This window comes from Lithobates pipiens, unplaced genomic scaffold, assembly GCF_037356315.1.
Source record: "Lithobates pipiens isolate NorthernLeopardFrog02 unplaced genomic scaffold, aLitPip1_a1.2 Scaffold_8, whole genome shotgun sequence".
NCBI lineage: Eukaryota > Metazoa > Chordata > Amphibia > Anura > Ranidae > Lithobates > Lithobates pipiens.
In genome coordinates, this window is record NW_027507903.1 from 350,342,656 (window position 1) to 350,360,080 (window position 17,425).

General features: G+C 45.2%; 1 protein-coding gene across 4 annotated transcripts in view; it reads right to left on the reverse strand.

Annotated features, from left to right (window-relative positions):
- ACSL6 (acyl-CoA synthetase long chain family member 6) overlaps positions 1–17,425 on the reverse strand; it is a 342,759-nt gene that overhangs the window by 219,752 nt on the left and 105,582 nt on the right. The window contains exon 1 of one of the 4 annotated variants that reach the window (XM_077473317.1): positions 4,975–5,238. The exons of the other annotated variants lie outside the window; for them this stretch is intronic. The gene's annotated coding sequence lies outside the window, so the exon portion shown is untranslated. Of the gene's footprint in view, positions 1–4,974; positions 5,239–17,425 lie in introns of those variants that run through there. 4 annotated transcript variants of the gene reach the window in all.

Consider the following 17,425-nt stretch of genomic DNA (forward strand, 5'->3'; position numbering starts at 1 on the left):
GGACAAAGAATGAGGAGTGTGTTGGGCAGAAGCCAGAGAGAGCCATGCTGCCCAGCACCACCAGAGAGAGCGCTTCACTGCCCCATGCCACCAGAGAGCCATGCTGTCCAGCGCCACCAGAGAGAGGCACGCTGCCCAGCACCGCCAGAGAGAGAAAGACTGAGCCACTGCCAGGGTACAGACATGCTACACTACTGACCAGGGTTGCCACCTGGGAACCCAGAGTGAGCAATCGTCCAGCCGGAGGGATCACTGCTGTAGTTTCACTGGGTCTGGTAAGAGGGCCTGTCGGCCATTATCCATTACTTATCCTAGGGACTGTACTATGTCTGCAGTCTCTGACAATAATAATGTGATAATGACATTGTCGAAAAGGGGCGGCGCATGGGTGACTCTAAAATTATGCCACCCCCTGAAAAAAGTTCTGCGGACGCCCATGGTGGTACCTGCACCTATTCTCTGAGAAAAAAAGCCTTGTGTGTTTGTAAGATAGACCTTAGTTTGCACTCTGTTGTAAAGTATTTCAACAATTGTTCTATACGAATGCCTGTAATAAAAATATGAAAGAAGAACATAATGGCTAGGTATATGCAGAAATATATATCAGAACCAGAATGTACATTTATGATGACAGATGCCCTCCAATGTTGTGGAAATATTCACATAAACATAACAGTATGTTCTTATAAGTACTGTATACAAAATAAATCCATAAATCCAGGAAATCAGAAAGCTTCTTGAATCCTATTTAACTTCTTCTAGAAGTTTCCAGTTAAATTGCGCAGTTCACCTAAAGACTGCTTCTGCTTAATTCAATATAGTCCAAATGGGGAATAACTAATAAACTGATATGGAAGAAGTATCTTTATCTGTGCCTGTGTGATCAAATAAGGAAATACCAATGCATACGCTGCTGGTTTAGCCATTTATAATTATAATACATAGATATTCAGTATTTTCTACATCTCATTTCTAAGTACAGATAAACAAAACGACAGATATCTTCGCTCTCCCCCCGACGCATTTTTTCTACTACCAACAATGCATCAGCTTTCTCTCACATGCCCGCAAAGAGGAATCTCGGAGATTTCAACCCAGCTTTCTGGACCAGTTAATTCAAGACAACTGTTTTAAAGTCTCTGATATATATATAAACCTACAAAAATCCTACAAAATTCATCACCTCCTGCATCTTCAACCTCCCTTGCTAATTGGAGCTTTGCCTTCCCGGATTCCGACCTAGTGTACAAAATCCTTCTCGGACTACGTAAGGTACTACGTCTAACTCCCAATGAAATCTGGAGAGAAACTCAGCTAAAGATTGCTCATAGGGCCTATATCCCCTTTCTTTCTCCTAAAACCAATCTTGCCCCCTTTGTCAACATCCGAAGCCACCCCTCTCGCATTGCTTCTGGTCCTGTCTGACCATTTCTACTTTCTGGGACCAGGTCTTATCTTTTATTTTCGAAGTCACACTACTGAAATTACCTAAGGACCCCTTGCTCTTAATTTTTGGTTATTGGGACCCTTTACTACTGCCGTGGTCTGTACCTCCGGGGAATGCCCTTCCCAAAGGGACCCCTACGCTTCACAAACCCACGGACTGGATCTTGCTTTGTCTCCTTATAGCCCGACGTCTCATTCTCCAACATTGGCTCTCCCCGCAAGGCCCTCCTATCAAACAACTACGCAAAGAACTTCTCACTTTATTGTACAGAGAAAGTCTTCTCTCAGATTTCACACAAATCAAACACAAAACATCATTCATCTCTAGGTAGCAACCTTTCACCCTTTCGGCTCTGTCACCAACTGATCAATATGCGCTGGAACACTTCTCTTTCATGTATGGCAAGCCACCCTTCCACGGATGACACCTGATTTCCTTTGTAGGCTCGGTACCTCCAACGATCCTCCCTGGGACTTTCTGGACCTCTCAAACGAACCCTCCTCATCACGGTAATACCTTCCTTATCCCTTCCATCCCCCTTCCCCCTCCCCTCCTCTTCCCCCGCTTCATCCCTTTGTTTAATTACCTCAGGTTATACTACCTAACTCTTTATTATCACCTGCCATTGATCTGGTTTATGGCATAGATTCATCCAGTTTAGTCTGCTTTCCCGTTTCGAGGCTTCATATTGATGGCTCCCCTTTACCATTACCATTATTATCAGTACCATTATTATCATTACTTTTCCTACATGTACGTCTATATGACTGCAATAATACTAAGTTTAATGTCAGTAGTATTGTGTTCTTTCTATTATTGTACTTTTTCTGTTACTGTATCTCAGGAAAATGCATTGGATCTGTATTTTTTATACGTTTGTATTATCTTTTTCCAATAAAAATTATTTGAAAAAAAAAAACAAAAAAAACGACAGATATAAAATACAAAAAAAAACATACAATATAGTTCTGCCACATTATTTAGTTGAAGAAACATCAGAAGTAATAACAAGGAATAAGTAGCAGAAAAAAGTTCAGTGATTATAAGATGCAATGGGGATGATTTACCAAAGGCAAATAGACTGTGCACTTTGCAAAGTGCAGTTGCTCCAGAACTTAGTAAATGAGGTAAAGCTTCACTTTACAAAAATACCCAATTTCATGCAAGGACATTTTAAAAAAAAAGCATTTTTGCTTGCATATGATTGGATGATGATAGTCAGCAGAGCTTCGGCTCATTTACCAACCTTTGGAGCAACTGCTTTTGAAGGATGCAACTGCACTTTGCAATGTCATTTACTCGCTCAGATTTGGAAGACTAAGGTGCTACTTTACAGGACTTCTGATCCTTTCTAGCCCAATGATACTATCACCCACTAGTCAATGAAAACGTTCTCAGACACATCAAGACTTGTAGTATAAAGAATTTCCAGACTGAAAGGGGTGGAATTACTGAAGACTAAGCCCCTGTACACACGGTCGGAGATTTCCACAACCAAATCCGTCGGATTTTGCCCGTCGGATTTTGTCCGTCGGATCTTGTCCGAAACTGTTGCATACACACGGTCGGACAAGGTTGGCGAAAAATCCGATCTTTCAGAATGTGATGACGTAATTTCGTTACGATGGGACTACATTCAGGCTAGTAGCCAATAGCTTTGATGTAGGAATTTGATCTGAGCATGCGTGGCACTTGGTCCAATCAAAATTCTCTACACATGATCGGAGTATGTTCAATCAGCCCAGTTGGTCGGGAAATATTTCCAACATGTTGGAAAATTGGGTCCGACGGATATTCCGACGGAATCAGTCCAATGCATACCACACACAGTCGGATTATCCGACGACACGGTCCAATAGGACACATTCCGACGGATTCTCCGACCGTGTGTACAAGGGCTTAGAATGTTCACCCTGCATTCACTTCAAATACCCAGTAACGGCAAAGAAAATAGAATGTAGGGCAGAATGTTAAAGCAGACCTTCACTCAAACTTTTCCCCATAGCCTCCTTCTAACCGCCCCCCATACTTGATTTACTGTTGGAATTTTTGGGGTGATAGCAAGCTCTTTTTTCAGCAGGTGACTAATCACACATCCTTATTCCTCACCTAGGCAAGGATGGAGATGTGCTAAGCCTTTCACGAGGCCTGCACCCCCTTCCCATCAACAGAACCAATCTATCCAAGTCTTACACATACACAGCGGGGAGCCAGCTGTGAGTCATCAAAAAGTGACAGCTGGTTCTGAATCAAAGATAGTAGTGCAGTAACCTAACAAGCTGTAAAAACTTTGCATCTAGGAAGCCAGTGAAAGACCTAATTTTCTGATCCTGTTTCTTTAAAGCATGAATAAGAGCAGAATGCTTGTGCTGTGTAATTTGTCCCTTGGACTATCTAAAATACTCAGCTGATCCTGCCTGGTGCTGCCCTCCCCTCTGACCACATTTATCATGGTTGCTGGTCCATGATACTGTGGTCAGTTAACGTGCCTCTGCCATCCCGCTGTCTTTCCTTGCTGCCCCTCTCCACCCCCTCCCTTCCTGACAGCTAGTCTCTGCCAATCTGCTCCCTGCCCCATCTCTCCTGCTGCTAAAATAACTTTGTTTGCTTACTAAAATCCCCTGTGTTAGATTACGTTATGTGGGCCAGTGTATGTTCTTTAAAAAAAAGTTGCCACCAAAACAAAACAAAAAAATGTTCACCCATTGGAAGATTTCCCCTTATCGCCCTGTTGCTGTGAAAACTCAGAAATAATGAATTTCCCATCACTTTCTGTACCAGAGACAATAGCCATCGGGAAAAATAAGCAAATGTCTCCAGAAGAGACACAGACAGTACTAAGAACCTGACAGAGGTTCTAACCCTTCACAAAATCTATCCAACAATAAAACAATGTTTTGGCTTCACACAAACTTGAAAAAGTAGCAATTTTCCATCTACATTTCAATGACTTTTTACTCATCTATCATTCACTGATCACATTTCACAGTAAATACCAGTAAGCTTTGGAGGACAACAGATATGAAATTCCAGACTATTAATGTGAAACTCCAACAGTTTTGTACTTTAAGATGTACTGAGATACCAAATACCTTTTCTATATATATATATTATATATATATATATATATTATATATATATATATATATATATATATATATATATATAAACACACACACACACATATATATATATATGTGTGTGTGTGTGTTTATATATATATATATATATATATATATATACACACAAACAAATATGTATATATATATACAAACGAATAATATGTCAAATTAATCCATAAAGTATCAAAAAATAGGAAAACACAGAAACCAAACAAACCTTGCACCTCTCGGACTAAAATAGCTTAGCTATATATATATATAAACTTTAAAGAAATCTATACTGTTAGTAAAATATTAAAAAATGAAATATGTTTCATCCAGAAAAGAGCTACATTTGGCAACTATCAGGACATACATTTGTATATAGAACTGAAAAAAACGTTACTATAAGGAGAGCACTCGTACCTTGGTTGTGAAATTTTTCACCACAGATTGGTGTAAGAAATCATCAGCCTGTTATTATAGAGGAACAGTCGGCCTCATCCTGCACAGTCAGGGCTGTTGCAATTGCATGCAGTGAACTACGAGTGGAGATGAGATTGTCATAAATATGCTTTTTTGTGCAGTTTAGGAATAGCTCATCCTGTTCCATAGAGATGCATGCTTGAGATCACTACAGGTCTCTGCAGACAGTCAGCTCGCCTGCTGGAAAAACTTAAAGGGAACCCGCACATGATGCTCTGCACTCAAGTCCTCGTCAGCTCCTCCTCTTTTCCATCTGTAAATTGCCCAAATGAGTTAAGCTTGGCTAATGTCGGCTTATGCTGCTGGGAGACGGCAGAAGCATCCAGGAAGGTAACTCCTACACTGCCTTGTGGCTCCCGAGCAAACAGCAAGCTCTTTATTCTTTCTATCTGTACACTCTAGATCAGTGATTTATTTAAGTGGTGGGTTCCAAGGACATTTTTACTTTAAAGCAAGCCAAGACAAAGCCCATGATATACTAAAACAGGGGTAGGCAACCTTTTGAGCACAGTGTGCCAAAAAATGTTTTCAAAGAAATTGAGCGTTCCGGTTTTATAACAAAAAATGTCAACTTCACACTCTCAATCACGGAAAGGATTTTTTATAAAGTAAATGCTGTAAACTACTTTAGTAGTGAGAAATTAACCACTTGCCGCCCGCCCTATAGCAAATAGACGGCGGCAAAGTGGTTGCATAATTCTGACCGGACGTCATATGACGTGATCAGGATTTAGCAAAAAATAAAAACCGCAGAGGTGATCTAATACCACCAAAAGAAAGCTCTATTTGTGGGAAAAAAATGATAAAAATTTCATTTGGGTACAGTGTAGCATGACCGCGCAATTGTCATTCAAAATGCGACAGCGCTGAAAGCTCAAAATTGGTCTGGGCAGGAAGGTGTTTAAGTGCCCGGTATTGAAGTGGTTAACATCCTGCACTCTCACGCCTCAGATCAGCCCCAATTCCTGCACCTTCACACCTCAGATCACTGTCCCTCCTGCAATTCTGCCCCACCATTCTATCCCCCTGCTCATCTGCCCCACCACTGTACTACCCTGCTCATCTGCCCCACCACTGTACTACCCTGCTCATCTGCCCCACCACTGTACTACCCTGCTCATCTGCCCCATCACTGTACTACCCTGCTCATCTGCCCCACCACTGTACTACCCTGCTCATCTGCCCCCCCACTGTACCCCCCTGCATATCTGCCCCACCACTGTAACCCCCTGCACATCTGCCCTACCTTTGTACTACCCTACACATCTGCGCCACCACTCCTCCCCCCTGCACATCTGCCCCACCACTGTAACCCCCTGCTCATCTGCCCCACCAATGTACGCTTTCTCATCTGCCCCACCAACATTCCCCCGTCATTCCTCTGCCCCACCGCTGTAACCTAACCAACATTGAAGCCCCCTTCTTATCTGGCCCAACACTGACCCCCTGCTCATCTGCCCCAACACTGTTCCCTCCTGCTCTTCTGTCCCACTGCTAAACCCCCTTCTCATCTCTTCCACCGCTGTACCCTCCTGCTCATCTGTCCCTCCCCTGAACCCCCTCCTGCTCATTTTCTCCACCAATGTACCCTCTTCTCATCTATGATATGCGTAATATGCAGGGTGGTGAAAGAAAGCAGAGATGAGACACATCTACCTCTCCTGGCACACTCATCCTGCTGATCCACTTCTCGCATCCAGTCCACCGACTTGCATGTGATATATGTGATGTCACATACAAGCATCTGGAATGGATTCACAATGATGAGCTCAGATCAGGGGCATTTTCTGAAAGCAGTAGGCCTGTGTGCAGGATCAGACTTTGGGCCCTCCCAGCCAAGAAAAAGTGTGGCGCTCTGTGCCACAGGAAAAGTTGGGTGAGATTTTCATTGCGCTGAATACTGGCTGTGGCTTAACCACTTACAGACCGGACCATTTTGCTGGTCAAAGACCAGACCACTTTTTGCGATTCGGCACTTTATTTTTTGCGCTATAAACGACAATTTTGAAAAAAACGCATTATTTTTTACTTTTTGTTATAATAAATATCCCCCAAAAATATATAAAAAAACATTTTTTTCCCTCAGTTTAGGCCGATACGTATTCTTCTACATATTTTTGGTAAAAAAATTTCAATAAGCGATTATTGATTGGTTTGCGCAAAAGTTATAGCATTTACAAAATAGGGATAGTTTTATAGCATTCACATGGAGCAGAGATCAGCGTCACTAGTTGCTAGGCAGAATGGAGAAATGCTGTTTACACAGCATTTCCTCCATTCAGCCGTCCCGTGAGACGATCGCGGGTATGCCCGCGGCGATCGAGTCTGCGGGTCCCGCGACCGGACTCACGGGGGCCCCGACCAACGCGGGATCCCGATGGCAGGGCGGCATTGAAGATTGGACGTACCTGTATGCCAATATGCCTGCCCATGCCATTCTGTCCACGTACATCGTCGTGCGCTGGTCGGGAACCGGTTAAAGGGACACAGAGTGCAGAGGGGTTCAGTAGTAAGTGGCACAAAGGTTTAGGAATACTTTCACCAAAGTTCCCAGAAGCTCAACAGTAATTCCACAAACTGTCACCTGATTGTGGTTCTCTCAATCACAGTGAAATCCCTTCTTTGTGGCAACCAAGTGAGTCAACTTCCTTCAGATGGTGGGCGGAGCTAGCGGGACTGTGATTGGCTCTAGCAGTGGCCAATCACAGTCCTCCTCCTGGAAACAGGACCTGTCCCCCTAGCAGAATTACACCTACTCTCTTCCCCATCACAAAAGATGACGGTCACAGCTACAGCAAGGTTAGAGAACCAAACAATGTTTCCCATTTTTTACAATGTGTGAGGGCACAGTGCCTTCCCCTCAGTGCAGGTGCGGTGCGGGAATTGTGAAATTGGAATGCATTAGTGTCTCACTGACACTTCCCTGTGCTGCTCTGCTGATGGGGAGGGAGTCGAGTGTCGGCAAAAGAGGCTTTGTGTGCCACTTGCGGCACCAGTACCGGGGGTTGCCTACCCCTGTACTAAAGCATATGTCAAGGTGAAGTATAACATAACCTTTAGTACATCTCTGGACTACATGCACATTTTCCCATGTTTTATCCCTTCAAACATGCTGCAAGTACAGAAAAAGACTTGTTAAAGAGGAAGTAAACCCTGATGGATTTTATTTCCTCTTTTGTTCCCTGCAAAGTAAAAGCATAATGCATACTAGCCCATTATGGGGCACTTACATGGAAACGAAGCCTGCACTGTCCCCACTGGAGGCCGCATCCATCTTCGCCTCTCTTGCTTCCGGGGCTGCAGACTGGCCCCCAGTCAAGGCACTCGCTCGGGAAGAAGCGGCTCAGGGGGCCATTTCTTCACAGCCCATGCACCGATGACATCATGAAATGATTTGGTACAGTGTACTATATGTGTAGAGCTACCCCCGGAGGAGCCGCTTAATGTAGGTTTGGTTCTGTAATCTGCCTCTCAACCCCAAGAACGGGCCCAACCCCTCTGGCACACCTACTTGATAATATTAGTGCGGAACGCAGCAATAGAGAGGAAACACAGTAATGATAAACCATGAAGTATATTTACCGAGGCCCTGGGTTCCACCATGTCACCAGCTGTGGTAGTAAATAGAGATCCACACAATATCAATTAACCACTCAGAAATGTTTACTTGAGATAAGGAATAGACATAATAAAATGGAATGAACACACAAGTTATAACTGACAGGAAAATATCACTTCATTGCCTATATACAGAATGTGTACCTTTGTTACCTGAAAAGGTATATGTGAACAGGTACACAGGGAGGTGAACATCCAACACCCTCAACCAGTGCCAGGACAAGGTCATTCGGTGCCCAGGGCAAAGATGACAAACTGCGCCCCCCCCCCCAGGTGTAAAGAAAAAGTCAGTGCCAGTGGGAATCAACTATGTTTCCTGTGTGTGCTGCTTTTAACTGCAGATTGATTTGTTCTTTTTCCTGCTTTGCAGGGAAAAGAAAAACAGTGATCATTCCCTCTGTAAAGAGCCCTGTATTCATTATCAGCACAGGGCTCAGCGCAACATGTCAGGCATTCGGTTGCTGCCGCAGGGGCGGTTTGTCCTGTGCAATATCATGGAAGTTGAGGCCCTTGGGATGTTGTGCAGGAAGTGTGATGGGTTTGTCACAAACCCCCAGCCGTTCTCAAGATGTCGGAGATGTGGTGACTATGTGTTCAGGGTCGAGCAGCCTACTGTGCAGCCCCGGGCCTTCCGATATGATTGGGCCACGGGCATTTCCACGGAGGAGTCTGTTGGGTATGCCCCAGTGTCATCCTTTGGGGCCCAGACTACCAAGAGGGATCCTACCCCTTCTGAAGCTTCAGAGACCCTCATGGAGGTTGCGGACATGACCCCGCGAAAGAAGGTTGCCACTACAGCATGGGCCATCCAGACAGAAAAGCAAAGCAGCAAACCCCGCCAGCGCAGAGGCAGGCCTGCCTCCTGCACCACGAGGCCAGATATCTGGGGGAAGGTGTTTAAATGCAAGCCGCGGGGCACTGCAAGTGCTGTTACGGAAAACTATCTGCTTGCAGGAGACTCCTTGCGGGACTCGCCAGTTGAGACCGGCTCCGACGAGGGGGGTGACAGGTATTTCGAGCCGAAGCTGCCATGAGTAAAAGGTGTTAAACTTTTATAGCTTTTAAGTTGAATTTAACTGTTGCCGGTGCATGGACACTGCCCGAGAATGACAGGGTCGTTGAGCCCCTGAGACTTTTATAGGCGGGCGGCAACAGAGTATGGACTTGACCTCTCCTGTGTTCTTGGGGGAAGTCATGGACATTGTGAAAGAAGTGACATAAAGAGGATGTTCGGAACCACCCAAGGGTCTCAAAGTCACTGTGGAAGATATCTTTAACATGGAAAATGCCAAACGGATTTCAGGACTGTTTGTTGCATTGGAGCTATGGTCGGCACATCTATAGTGACAAAGTTGTGATATGTAGGCCAGATAAAGAGAGTGCCATCTAATTCATCACCACCATTGATGCACAAGGAAAAGACCTAACTTTACCTGACCCAAGGTTTTATTGGTGAACTGTTCCTGGGGTCAAGTCTTTGGAAAATTTTGCAGAAAATAAGAATTTCTTTGTGTCTTCAGTTTTTCCAGTGTTTCTGCAAGTTACAAGGACTCTGGGGTAGTTAGGTAGGTAGTTACTACAGGAAGATGTAGATGAAGATGCTCTGTTTTTGAGAGACTTGTAGATACAGCGGCTCTGACCACTAGGTGACGTGAGTCAGCAGGAAAGGAGCAGTAATAGGCAAGAACTTCTCTCACAGAAAATGTTAGAGAGATATTTCGTGTGTCTATGAAGGAGGAAGTTTTGTTGTATTAACAATGGAATTTCACCCTTCAAGGTGAAATGTATAGTGTACAGTGTTGTCTTTTGTATTGTGTTTTCTTTCAGGATGCACCGAGATTGACTGTCAAGCTCATCGGTGGTTGGGTGGGTTTAGTCAGTCAGCTGGGTGGTATATGTACAGCATTGAATGTGTCATTGTGAAAACGTTAATGTTTGAATATGTTTTCCCTTCTTTCCCAACCAGGCCTGGTTGGACGTTTTAGGTATCAGCTTCCTCTGAGCCAATCAGTGGGTGTGCCGGGCCCCGCTGAGGTGCCTGGGGAGGGGTACTTAAGATGCTGAGGTCACGTGTTACAGGGAGATCGTTTGTGAGGCCTTAGCGGTCTGTTTCTGTTTTTCTGGACTGGGGTAGCCCCACAAGGGATCCCGGTCACGGAGCGTTCGACGCTCCGCAACATGCTTCTATTGGTTACCCCACGATAGACCCGCCTGGTCTGGGGTAGGGATCCGTCTGTTCCCGAGTCTCGGAACCGGCTGGTCCGAGGCGCAGTAACTGAGGGAGGATTCAAGGTGTCTGGGTGTGCTCTCGGCTTGGAGAGCCACCACAGCTCGTGAAGGTGACCGGGGGAGGACTCTTCGGAGGAGACAAGCTGGCATCCTGAGAAGTGCCTGGTTACTGAGTTGGGAAGGACATTGATGAATCCACACTTTTTCCAGTACTCTCAAGGAGACAGAGAACATTCCAGGTACTGAAGAAAAAGGTTCCTGTTCACTTTCAGTTACAACTTGTTCAAGTTCAGAGATTTTTCAAGTTCTGAATCAAAGTGCTGACTGCCATAATCTCTGGCTAGAGATTTGTTCAGCCCTGAAGTGCCCAGCAGCGAGTGGCTACTCTCTGGTTGGTACTAGAGACTTTGTTATGTCTGCAGTTCAAGGTGCCTGAGTTTCTTCACCCTTGCCCTCTGTTCCCATACGAGACTGTGTTGTTGGATGTTACCCCTGCAAAATAAAACCTTTCAAAAGGACTTTATTGGTGTCAGCGTCCAAAGTCGTTGGGTATCAACCCTGGAAACCCCTAGACGTGGAAGAACAAGCCAAGCGGAGGTAACCGGTAAGCCCAAAAAGTTAAGGCTTCCCTGCAAAGGGTTATGGCTGCTACAACAGAAATAAAAAATAGCATTGGTAATTAACCTCCGCTCAGCCTCCTCCCCTCCCCCAATTGGATCCAGACAGTTTGTTGACAGTATGAACCTGCTGCAGATTAATAAATTAACTGTCTGGATCCGAATGGGGGGGGGGGGGGGGGCTGGGGGGGTTAATTACCATTGCTATTTTTAATTTCTGTAATATGCAGCGGGGGGGGGGGGGGGAGTTTAATGTACTGCCACTGGTCAGCCACTAATGCATCAGTGACCAGTGGCAGTACATTAACCCCCCTATGCTGCATATTACCAAAATTAAAAATAGGTAGCATTGGTAATTATCCCCCCCTCAGCCTCCTCCCTCATCTGATCCAGACAGTTCATTTATTAATCTGCAGATGGCATTTGGCAATCATTATCTGTTTAGTGCTTTGGAACTACACTCAAGTCGCTCCAACTTAGAAAAAAGGTTCCTGTACTATTTTTGGGGCGACTTCAGGCGACTTGCATTGACTTCTATACAGAAGTCGTTTTGCAAGTCGCCGCTGAAGTCGTGTGCAGGTCGCGTCTGTGAGTCGCGCTGCAAGTCGTGCTGCCCCTGTGTGAACCGAGCCTAAGCCTGGCCATACATTATACAATTTTCTGGTACAACTTTCCTTTAGATTTACTAAAACCATATACTATGAGGTTAAACCTTAACACTTTCCATTTGTATGCAATCAAACAGACCCTTGCACTACATAGTTGAAGGTAAATCATAAGAAAATTGTATGGTGTATGGCCAGCCTTAGTAAATCAACCTCACTGTGTCCTTCATTATGTGAATGATTTCTTCTCTGTTGCATCACAACTATCACCATGTTTAACCACTTGACCACTGTGCACTTAAACCCCCTTAAAGCGGAGGTCCACCCTAAAGTGGGCCTTCCGCTCATCGGAACCCTCCCCCCTCCGGCACCACAATTGGCACCTTTCAGGGGGGAGGGGGGTGCAGATACCTGTACAGTACAGGTATCTGCACCCACTTCCGGGATAGCTCTCTGCGGAAAGGGGCGTAGATTACGCCCCTTTCCGCAAGTGCCCGCCCCTTTCCGCAAGTGCCCCGCTGCCTCCTGGGAAAACACACAGATCCCAGAGGCAGCGGGGACCGTCCTTATTGCGCAGCGCGGCTCGCGCATGCGCAGTAGGGAACCGGGAAATGAAGCCGAAAGGCTCCATTTCCTGATTCCCATACCCAAGATGGCGGCGGCAGCACCCGAGAGACGATCTACAGATCGGCTTCGGGTGCCGACATCGCGGGCGCGCTGCACAGGTAAGTGTCACTATTTTAAAAGTCAGCAGCTGCAGTATTTGTAGCTGCTGGCTTTAAAAAAAAAAAAAAAACGCGGAGTCCCGGCGGACTCCCGCTTTAATAACCAGACCAATTTTCAGCTTTTGGTGCTCTCACATTTTGAATGACAATTACTCAGTCATACAACACTGTACCTATTTGAAATTTTTGTCCTTTTTTCACACACATGGAGCTTTCTTTTGGTGGTATTTAATAACCGCTGGGTTTTTTATTTTTTACGCTATAAAAGAAAAAAGACCCAAAAATTCTGTAAAAAATGATTTTTTCTTCATTTCTGTTATAAAATTTAGCAAATTAGTAATTTTTCTTCATATATTTTGGACACAATTTATACCACTACATATCTTTGCTAAAAATAACCCAAATTGGTGTATATTATTTGGTCTTTGTGAAAGTTATATGGTTCACAAGCTATGGTGACAATCTCTGAAAATTGATCACACCTGAAGTACTGATGGCCTATCTCAATTCTTGAGACCCTAACATGCCAGGAAAGTACAAATACCCCCCAAATGACCCCTTTTTGGAAAGTAGACATTCCAAGGTATTTAGTAAGAGGCATGGTGAGTTTTTTTAAGTTGTAATTTTTCCCCACAATTCTTTGCAAAATCAAGATTTTCTTTTCTTTTTTTCACAAAATTGTTATATTAGCGGGTTATTTCTTACACACAGCATATGCACACCACAAATTACACCCCAAAACACATTCTACTATTCCTCCTGAGTATGGCGATACCACATGTGTGAGACTTTTAGCCCCTGTACACACGGTCGGAGATTTCAACAACCAAATCCGTCGGATTTTCTCAGCCGGATTTTGTCCGTCGGATCTTGTGCGAAACTGTTGCATACACACGGTCGGACTAAGTTGTCGAAAAATCCGATCTTTCAGAACGTGATGACGTAGATGGGACTACATTCAGACTAGTAGCCAATAGCTTTGATGTAGGAATTTGATCTGAGCATGCGTGGCACTTGGTCCGATCAAAATTCGCTACACATGATCGGAGTATGTCTGACCGGCCCAGTTGGTCTGGAAATATTTCCAACATGTTGGAAAATTGGGTCTGACGGATATTCCAATGGAATCAGTCCGATACATACCACACACAGTCGGATTATCCGACGACACGGTCCGATAGGACACATTCCGACGGATTCTCCGACCGTGTGTACAAGGGCTTACACAGCGTGGCCACATACAGAGGCCCAACATGCACGGAGCGCCATCAGGCATTCTTGGAGCATAAATTACACATATAATTTCTTGACTACCTCTTACATTTTTGAATGCCCTGGAGAACCAGGACAATGGAAACGCTCCAAAAATGACCACATTTTGGAAAGAAAACAACTCAATGTATAATCTATGAGTCATATCGAGTCTTTTGAACATGTCATTTTTTTCTACAAGTTTTTGGAAAATGTGTAAAGAAAATGAAAATGCTTTTTTTTTACACAATGCTGTTCATTTACACAATATTTCTAACACATAACATGCATATACCAAAAATGGCACCCCAAAATAGATTCTCCTACTCCTCTTGAGTATGGCGATATCACATGTGTGAGACTTTTCCACAGCGTGGCCACATACAGAGGACCAACGTGCAGGGAGCACCATCAGGTGTCCTAGGGACATAAGTTTCAAATTTAATTTGACTACCTATTACACTTTTGTGAAGCACTGTAGTGGCATGGATGAGCATGAATGTAGAGGGATGAGCCGTGGATGGGGATGGCTGAGCATGAATGAGTATGGCTGGGTACGGCTGAGTATGGGTGAGTACAGATGGGATGGCTGGGTATGGCTGAGTATGGCTGGGTATGACTGAGCATGTTTGAGTATGGCTGGGTATGGCTGAGGAAGGCTGGGTCCGGCTGGGTACGGCTGTGTACTGCTGAGTATGGATGGGTATGGATGGGTATGGCTGAGTATGACTGAGTACGATTGAGTATGGCTGGGTATGACTGAGTATGGCTGGGTATGGCTGAGTACAGCTGGATATGGATGGGTATGGCTGGGTATGGCTGAGTATGACTGAGTATGACTGAGTACGATTGAGTATGGTTGGGTATGGCTGAGTATGACTGAGTACGATTGAGTATGGCTGGGTGTGGCTGAGTATGACTGAGTACAATTGAGTATGGCTGGGTATGACTGAGTACGGCTGGCTAGTCCTCCAATCTCCTGATTGGGTGTGTCACACTCAGCAACTACTGTACCATTCGATACGGATCAGGGGAACACACTTATTTTGGGACCTGTATTTGGAGTATCAATAAAGCGGAGTTCCACCCAAAAATGGAACTTCCGTTTTAAGAACTGGTGACCCCATGACATGCCACATTGGGCATGTAATTTTTTTTGGGGTGGAGGAGTGGATACCACCCAGCTCCCACTTCCTCTCCCCGGAGCTGTGGCACCAGAAGGAAGTTCACCTCTCCCTCCTCCCTCCCTGCAATCTTCCGAGACACATCCCAGGTCCCAAAAGATTTTCCGGCGATTCACAGTGCATATCGCGGCTCACAGTTAGAATGCCGGCACCGTACAGAGGAGGGGGAGAAGAGCGATGCTTCGTGCGCCGGCATCACTGGACTGTGGCACAGGTGAGTGTCTTATTAATAAAAGCCAGCAGCCATACTTTTTGTAGCTAACTTTTAAATGGGTGGAACTCCACTTTAAGTTAACACTGACACCCACTGCAGATTGCAAATGTGGTTTCCTGCACCCATGTTCTGGTGTGGACTGGCCCCCACGTATGCGTGCTAGCTGGAGCAGTGGTGTAAACAAACTCCTAGTTTTCACTGATACAAGATGGGAACCTGCTTTCTCTATATTAATTAACAAACACAGAGAAAATAAAAATTATGCACAAGGGTATTTAGATACATTCTGCTTGATGCCTGCTAAATCTCACATCATACCCAGATATTAGCAAATGCAAATGGAACTTTTATCTCCATTGTGCAAGCTGCCTGTAGTTCAAAGATAGTACATGACTTTTCAGCACAGGGATGACTGTGCTTGCCATAATGGTAAACCATCACACAATACTATCACAAATAACCACAGAGCTCTGTATATGACTTATAGATTGGAAAATAAATTTGTTTCTGCATTTTAGCTACTGCTTCGAAGTACATAATATTAAAGTCATATGGGTCAGAAGAGAAATTTTATATAATAATTTGAGGCAATAAAAAACAGGGTCATACTGTAAGTCCTAATGTGAAAACCTCTGCAAACCATGGAGAAATCACTGTACAGATTCCACCTGCAAAAAGGACTACAAAAATGAAACTTGCACTATATGTGCATCACAGACACTATTCAGTATTTGTGCACTTGATTGCAACAGTACTGTGGCTTTCCACATTTGTCAAAGAGCTTCTGTAGCCTTTAATGGCACAAAACTTTCTTGGCACGATAAGGGAGAAAGATGCACGCAGTGCCAAATCTGAGTTTGGTGCCCAAGAGTCAGGGGCCTGTGATTGTGAAGGGGGTTCTGTGGGTGCTGGGGAGCAGATTTGAAACAGTAGGCATGGCTGAACTTGGCTGCTAGCTGCTACTGCCTGAGCCTCAGGGAGACCAGCCTGAGGAGCCATCGTTGGTGAGTGAGTCTTCTGTAAACGGAACACCCCCCACCTTTCCCCACCCTCTACCCCCCCTTTGTCTCCCCTCTCTCTCTCTCAGTCCCCACCCTCTCCCAACTCACCCTAAGGCCCCTTTCACACTTTTACGATGCGACAGTCGTACGACTGTGGATCCAACTTTTCCTCTGTGTCTTGAAGTCCGACATGCGTCCGACTTCAATGAACAGTGATCCGACTTTGATTCCCGACAATACCAGGCACTGTCTGGTATGAATCTTTACGGGGAACTCCACGCAGAATGAAAAAAAAAAAAAAAAACGACGTGAGTTTCCCTTCCAAGAGCATACTAGGCCCTTTAGACTGGTATGGACTATAAGGGGAACCCACACGTTGAAAAAATGGCATGAGGGTTCCCCCCCAAATCCATACCAGACCCTTATTTGAGCACACAGCCCGGCAGGACAGGAAAGGGGGTGGGGAAGATAGAGTGCCCCCTCCTGAACCATACCAGGCCACATGCCTTCAACATGGGGGGGTGGGTGCTCTGCCCTGTGCCCCCCACCCTAAACCACCTTGTCCCCATGTTGATGAGGACATGGGCCTCTTCCGGACAACCCTGGCCATTGGTTGTCGGGGTCTGCGGGCAGGGAGCTTATTGGACTCTGGAAGCCCTCTTTAATAAGGGGCCCCCCAGATCCCGCCCCACACCCTATGTGAATGAGTATGGTGTCAAAAATAAAACAGTACACAGGTTTTTTAAATAATTTATTAGACAGCTCCGGCGTCTCTTCCGACTTCTTCTTCCGGAGAGGGCTAGAAGACATCAGAGGAGAGCAGAGAAGACCTGGAGAGGGGGGAATAACCGGCAGAGGTAGAAGACATCAGTGGAGGAGAGAGGAGACATCGCCAGCAGAGGAAGACGAGCCGGAGAGGGGAGAAATCAGAAGAGACCCTGTGGCTG